This window comes from Ranitomeya imitator, chromosome 2 (assembly GCF_032444005.1).
Source record: "Ranitomeya imitator isolate aRanImi1 chromosome 2, aRanImi1.pri, whole genome shotgun sequence".
In the NCBI taxonomy this organism is placed as follows: Eukaryota; Metazoa; Chordata; class Amphibia; order Anura; family Dendrobatidae; genus Ranitomeya; species Ranitomeya imitator.
This window is the reverse complement of record NC_091283.1, coordinates 36,627,157-36,634,782: the sequence shown is the minus strand read 5'-3', so window position 1 is coordinate 36,634,782 and position 7,626 is coordinate 36,627,157. Positions and strand designations below refer to the sequence as shown.

Sequence of the window (7,626 nt, the reverse complement as noted above, 5' to 3'; positions counted from 1 at the left end):
TTGCATGTGAATAAATCGCTTTTTGCTCAACACCGGTGAGTGCGCTGTTACTTTTCTTGTTCCGGATACTCTTATACAAATTGTTTTTTTCATGAAGCAGCACCCAGGTGGAGCTTGTATAGCGATTACTTTTTTTCTATTGTGACTAAAGGCTTATACGGTGTGGCATTCAATACCCCTGAAGCAGAAAGGGTCTAACGTATAACGGCTGTGCGATTGCAATATTTCTGGACTGTGGACTCATACTAGCTTGTTAGATTAGGACCTGTGAGGAGGACATCATTGAGAGATACGCCTTGATGTTTGGCGCTTGAATCAAAGACAACTTTAATTTGCTTAGGTTTCTTCGGGTGATATACTCCAAATGAGGGTAGGTACCAGCACTCCTCGTTTTCATTTAAGGGAGGCGCTGGCTCCGCATGGTTGTTATGGAATATTTTGCCAATAAAGGTATCTATGTGTTCATTCATCTCCGGTTTATTGCTTAGTGTGCGCTGGAGAGTTGAATCTGGACAAGGCTTGTTCACGATTGTTCGGGAGCCTTACCCTGGTAGCTCGGAAGGGTAGGGGAAAAACCCAGTGATTAGTCTCGTCCTTAAGGAACTCATTGTCCATTATCCTGACAAATTCCTTGTCTTCCATAGACTGGGCTACTTTGTTGTCATCCTTAGTGGTAAGAAACACCGATCTTCCCAAGTCGTCTGCATAGGGAGAAGGGATAAGATCAGACAGCTGTACAGGATCTGGAAGCTTCTCCTTCACCTCGTAGAGATGAGGACATGGTTTGCAGAAAGTAGTGCGGCCGTCCCGGCATACGTAGGTTTTAAAGGAATAGACTCTTGTTCGGTCCAAGCATACATTTCCTATGACTACACACACCAAGTCAAGTCTCTAGGCGTAGGGGGCATAGTCAGGACCATTACACTGTTGGTGGACTTTATGTATCCTTAAATTATCTCTGCTGAGCAAAAGTAGGATTTCAGCATCTGTGTCCAAAGGTGGGATAACGCTGGCTAGGTGCCTTAAGTGTGGTTGGTGGAAAGCAGCTTCTGGGGTAGGGATCTCATCCCTTTAGTCTGGTATTTGATCGCATTCGATTAGCGTAGTTAGGGGTATTTCTACGTCTCCATTGACAGAAGCAATGAAACCTTGTGCTCTTCTGCCGCTAGTCTCTATGCACCCCGAGCAAGTATTCAGAATGTAGGGCATTGCTGGTCCCTTGATTCTAAAGGCTTCAAAGAACTTAGGTCCAGTTAGGGATCGATTGCTCTGATCATCAATGATGGCATACATTTTTACTGCCTTCTCTGGTTGCCCTTCTGCATAAACTCTGATTAGGCATATCCTGGCACAGCATTTAGCACTTTGATTCTCCCCACATACCTCTGAGCATGAGCAGGAAACAGCTGTGGTGGACTTGGCGTGATCCTGTGGCTCCCCGCCATGGCTTGTAGCGGGACTAGAGGTAACTGCGACTGCTGGATCGCTGGTGGCTGAGGCTGGGTGCAAGGCTGATGGGTGTCTGTCGCTGTGACACTGTTCACACTTAATGGCAGATTTACAGTCCTTGGCCATGTGTTCTGATGAAGCGCAGCACTTGAAACATACCCCAAGTTCGCTGAGGATTTTCTTGCGCTTCTGCATGGTTTTTTTTTTATCTGAAGCCTCTACATTTGTTCAGTGTGTGGTCTCTTGTGAATGGGACACTCATGATGGAAAGACTTATCCCTCGATGGAATATTGTACTGCTTATCGGCAGGTACTGCAGGTGATGGCAGGTTAGTCTTTCTGATGCTTACACTGTTCCTCGAGTCCTTGCGTCTATGTGCGACGCTTTCATACCTTGATGAAGGTGTTGCTGGAGCTGCAGTGTAAGATTCCAGGAAGTCGAGGCTAGGGTCGTTCCTCATTTGGGCTTGTTCGTCAATGAACTTGCAGAACTGAATGAACGGAGGAAAGGTGACATCATGTGACCTTTTATACCTGGAGACGTACACTGCCCACTTCTCTTGCAGACTATGTTGCAGCTTTGAGATGATTGGGTTCACCCCATGGGCAGTGTCCAGGTGGCACAGTCCAGACAGACGAGGGTCTCTTTTAGCAAGTTCCAGCTCCATAAGCAGGTCACTTAAGTCAAGAAGCTTGTGTGCTTCCTTAAGGTTGATCCTTGGAACATTCTGCAGTCTCTTGAATAGGGACTTTTCTATGGCTTCAGCGCTGCCGTAGGTTCTTTTGAGTCTCTGCCAGGCCGCAGCGAGACCTGCTGCAGCTTGCCCCACATAGACAGTCCCAAGACTCTTGATACGGTTTGTGGATTCAGGACCCAACCATTTTACCATGAGGTCGAGCTCCTGCTCCGCGGATAGGTTGTGATCAGCAATGGCGGCCTTGAAGGTTGCTTTCCAGGCTCTGTAGTTCTCTGCACGGTCGTCGAACTTTGAGAGGCTAGTGCTGATTAGCTCTCTGCTCACCATGAACCTGGCAAACTCGGACATGTCTGATCCTTCACTCCTTGTTACCGTAGTAGCTTGTGGTGCCCCTCGGGCGTGTAAGCTGTGTGGCGTGGAAGGGTGAATTGTTCCCGGGTAGAATAAGGTCTCTGCAGGTTTGAACTGTGGTTTAACCTCTGGAGATACCGATGACTGCTTCTTGAACTGTCGAGGCAGGCTGGAGTGTGCCTTGCGGTCGTCTTGCGGTGATGACTGCTCCTGAGGGGCTGCATCACGGCGTTGGTCTTGGGTCTCTGTAGGGGCTGTGGGCGATACTGACACCATAGGTTGGGCTGACTTGGACGTTTCCGCAATGTTGGGTTGAACGTCGCTGGAGAAGGTGTGCGCTGCAGGTATGTTTCTGCACGTAGTCTCTGGTACGAACAGCCGGGTCATGGGTCATATTCTTCCTGTGGTGGCAGGCAAATTGGGTTGAGGTTATGCTTCAATGCTTGCTCGAGTATTTTTACTTCGGCTAATGCGATTTCTTCCTCCATTTCTGTTTGAAGATTCTTTGCTTGAGCCTCTGCTTCTGTTTGAAGAATCATTGCCTTTGCCTCTGCTTTCTTTTCGGTGTATGAACGTTAGTTTGGACCGCTCTGCGTTTAAACGGGCCTCTAGGATTCTGTCGCTGAGAGCTAAAGTTCTTGAGCAGGATGATTTGTATGACCAAACAGAGTGTTTAGATGAGGCTGTCCTATGCAATCTAGTTTCTTGCAGATGGGCGATACGAAGCTCCGCTTTATCTTTGGCATCTTGCACGGCGGCGTCCCTTTGTCTGTTTGAATCCACCTTGCTTAACTCTGATAGGGCTTCGTCAATTTTAGAGTCTTTTAGGAAGGCAGCATACTTTGCGGACAGTCTCTTGTATCTGCCGTGGGCCATGTCTAGCTGTCTGTGTCCTGTAAACTCGCTGCATCATCTTTGTGGCGTTGGACGCTTGACATAAGGGAGGCGACTCATTCCCATAGGTCGTCCAGGTTGTCATTGAACTCATCCCTTGTGGAATGGTAATTCTTGAGGACCTTTAATGTTGGCTTGATGGAGCGTACTGGTCGTGCATCTTGTTCTGCTGTGGAAGCCAGCTCTGCATCCCGGTCTTCATAATGGACAGTATCAGGTTGTATTTGCTCTGTTTCAGCATTGGGGAACTGCGTAAGGTCCTTTTCGGCCATTTTGATTTAAGATGCGCTGTCTCTTTAAGAAACTGAACTTTTGAATTGGGGCTTGAAATCGCAGTGCGGCTGTTGTGACCCCCTGATAAGATTCCCAAGGTGTTTTTGAGGAATTGTGGGGTTCTGCAGTCCGACAATCTGCAGCGATGTGGTATAATATACAGAGAGTATTTATGCACAATGTGGTCTGAGGTGACGCTGCAGGAGATTTCTTAGCAGAGCAGGGCTGCAGTATGTGAGCAGGCAGAGCGTAGGCACATGGATAGGGATATAAGGATGATTCTGGCCAGGTTTCAAGGCAGTCTTTCGACTGTTCTGTCCCCACGAGGCGAATAGAGGTGTGGTTGATTAATAAGCATTGTGAGAGAATCGTACCTTCAGTATTTTCCTCGCTATAGGGCAGACAGGACCGATGCTGCTCAGCATCCGAAGAGATGATGCACTCCAGGGATTGTGCAATCCAGACTTGTTTATTTGGAAATCTGAACATACAGCCGATAACTGGTAATACAGTACTTTCTCCAGAAATGCAGGTGTAGACAAGGTACAGCAAGATGTAGCACCAAGTATGACTGCAAGTGTGAGCAGCAAGTGAGGTTGAAAGACTGATGCCTTCCTAAGCCCAGTTAAAGCGTGTCCTCTCACAACAGAAAGTAAACTGAAAATGAAATGGCTGCCAGAGGAAGAAAAGACTTGACCCCTAAACCGGAAGTAAAGACATGCCCACAAGAATAAATGAATAACAAGCTGCCATATGGAAAAAAGGCCATTGGGGGGCAGCAGAGTAAAATATAACATACATAGAAACTGAAGAACATACATGAAACAGCACATTTGCAAACATTATTCTGTCTTTTTAGGCTTCTTTTGCAGTAATGGCTTCTTCCTGACAGAGTGACCTTCCAGCCCATCTTGATACAGTACTCGTTTCACTGTGGATATTGACACAATCTTACCAGCTTCCGCCATCATCTTCACAAGGTCTTTTGCTTTGGTCCTTGGGTTGATATGCACATGTCAGATCAAAGCACGATCATCGCTAGGACACAGAACCCATCTCCTTCCTGAGCTGTATGATGGACATTCCCATCTGGTTTGTACTTGCATATAATTCTTGTACAGATGAACGAGGCACCTTCAGGTATCTTGAAATTGTGCCCAAGAATGAGCACAAGTCCACAATTCAGACTTTCTCATGATGCTACACAAAGAAGCAGTGTGTTTCAGGTGTGCATTAAAATACATCTACAGGTGTATCTCTAATTAACTCAGATGTTGCCAAAAAAACAGAAGCTTCCAAACACATGACATCATCATATGGACAGCCAAACCTTCTGCAGGCAGGTGCTAGCTGTGGCACCTGCTCTGCAGCAAAAATCGCATATTTTATGTGCCAATAAAACATTTTATTCAAGTTATTCAGCTAGAGGAATGGGAAAATAAACTGAAAATGGCGCCTATCGCGCCTGCGCAGTAGCTCCTATTGTTGTAGCTTTTGATCCGAGAGCTGCTACTGCGGATGCGCCGGCATGTTACTGGAGAAGAAAAAAAAATTTTCCTCCAAGATGGCGCAGCCGATGCATGCGCAGTAGCAGCTCTCGGATCACAGCTGCACCGATAGCAGCTACTGTGCAGGCGCGGCGGGCGCCATTTTCAAATGGAGTTTTTTTTTTCTTTCCTCTACCTGAATAACTTGAATAAAAACGTATTATTGGCACATAAAACATGCGACTTTGCTGCAGAGCAGGTGCCACGGCTGACACCTGCCTGCAGGTTTTTATGTATGTACAGATATTCATTATGCAAAATAGGGGGCAGGTCAGAGAGGGATCAGTGACCTGTCAGCAGTTTGCATTATGAATATCTAATTAGAGCACCTCATACACCAACCCTGCCCGGAAGCACGAGAATCTGTAACACAAAACTGAAAATAAAGATTACATAACAACCACAAGATGGATTTTATCAACCAAGGTCTCATTGTAATCAATATAACGGCACCGACATGACACTGTGTGTAGTTTACTGTGCACAATCCTGCTGACGGGATCCCTTTAAAAAATTCTCGCTCTATCATTATTCTGGCATTTAGCAAATAACAATTATAGTAATCCTAATTGATCTAAAACAGGAAAGGTTTATTCTGATTTCATGTCAAATTTTGAGAAAAACACGCAGCTGTGTCTTTTTATATAGTGTATGTAAACTTCTGGTTTCAAATGTATATGTGACTCCAAGCTGATGGGGAATCCTGCCACATCTGTCTGCAGTGCTAATACCTCTGCAAGTGTTACTCCTGTCTGGTGCAGACCCTCCCAGGAAGAAAAAAATCCTTCAAAAATCACAAATTAAACATCCCAAAAAATTCCACACCATCATTTTGTGAACAATTATTTAATATTTACAATATGAATCACAGGAAAGTAAACGATTAACACAATTAACCGTCCATGTTCTGGATGTAACAGGCAATGTTTTCACAATTAGTTTTTTCTGTTCTTGTGGAATCTGCGGCAGAAATCCGACTGTCACATTTCTGCAGTAGATTTGCAGACTGCGCTGCCAAGGATTCGAAGGGGCTAATCCACATGTGGCCATGAGGTGCGGCTTCCAGGCAGAATCGGTGTGAAATATGTTTTATTATATCCAATCACAGAAAACTCTTGGTCTTTGTTTATTCTGAAGTAATAAGTAGCGAAATAAATAGGAATATTGGTGCAGAATTCACATCAGAACATGTGTGATATTACCGGAACATGCCCAAAAGTGGAAATTTCATCCATTGATGTTAGGAGCTTCTTTTTGGGAGACTGACGATCTGATCTAGTGTGGTGTTCGGCTTCCTGATGTGTCTTTCATGGTCATAACTCGTCTGGTGGCGATGTTTTCTTAAAGGCGATACCCGGGACTTAAAAAAAAAAAAAAAACAACAAAAAAAATGTCTTAAAGCATTAACAGGCAGGTAGTTGCTACCGATATGCCGATTCTGCCCAATGCCATTCTCCGCTGGCACAGACTGGTCACAGACTTCCGCTGATGTCAGGTCAACAGTTCAGCGGTTTCTTTTCCTGTTGACAGGGTGGAACTACTGGTGTCATGCTGATTGACAGCTCCCCACTGCCTAACTGGGGGGGAAGCTGGCTGTCAATCAGCATGACTCCAGTAACCCCAACTTGTCAACAGGAAAAGAAACTGTTGACAGGGAGCAACTGAATGTCCAGCAGGAGCTGTGAATAACAGGTAGTTGCCTCTGTTAGCAACTCCGTGCCGGTTAGTGCTAGGCATTTTTTTTTACGTCCTGGATATCTCTTTTAATGATGTCACAGCGGTAATTACCCTCCTATGACAGTGGAGAACCCATTAACACACAGTGAAAAAGGAGCAGCAGCCGGGGGCACAGGCCATTGATGCTGCACATGGAGGATGAAACGTCAGGGCACATATATTCTAAACCCGATAATTCTGTTTCGAGGGTGAAACCAATTGCGGCTCCTTTGAAATCGGTCCGATTTTCTAAATTTTTTTTACTTGTGAAAACTTATTACTCTGCGGCTCACGTGAGGTTACCAGCTCTTCTGCCCTGCGCACAACCTCTACACCACAGTGGTAGTAACTGCAGACAGCCCGATAGTCAAAAGGTAGGAGTTTAATCCTGCCAAATGGTCAGGAGAACAATAGTCCTTATAAAAGTACAGTGAAATATGACAAACACTGCAAAGGTTAAAATGGAAAGAAAGCTTAAAAATTAACACAAATACTAAAAAAAAAAACAAGGTAACTAAGCTGTGATTCAACGATGCTTTTGGCATAAAATATCCAGCACCTTTTCATACCAGCGATGTCTGTTTCACAAGAGCATAATAAGATTTTTGTATTACAGCAGCAAAAACCAGGATCTTCTGGAAGTAATCAAGACTGCGGAAACAGAATGTGACCAAGGATCAGTTAAACTGCGCCGGTCT

At 45.2% G+C, this 7,626-nt stretch overlaps 1 protein-coding gene across 1 annotated transcript in view; it reads right to left on the bottom strand.

Annotated features, from left to right (window-relative positions):
* Positions 1-6,042: 6,042 nt before the first annotated feature.
* The window catches only part of LOC138661643 (uncharacterized), a 75,187-nt gene continuing 73,603 nt past the window's right edge, over positions 6,043-7,626 (bottom strand). The window contains exon 3 of the mRNA XM_069746476.1: positions 6,043-7,579. The gene's annotated coding sequence lies outside the window, so the exon portion shown is untranslated. The remainder of the gene's footprint in view (positions 7,580-7,626) is intronic.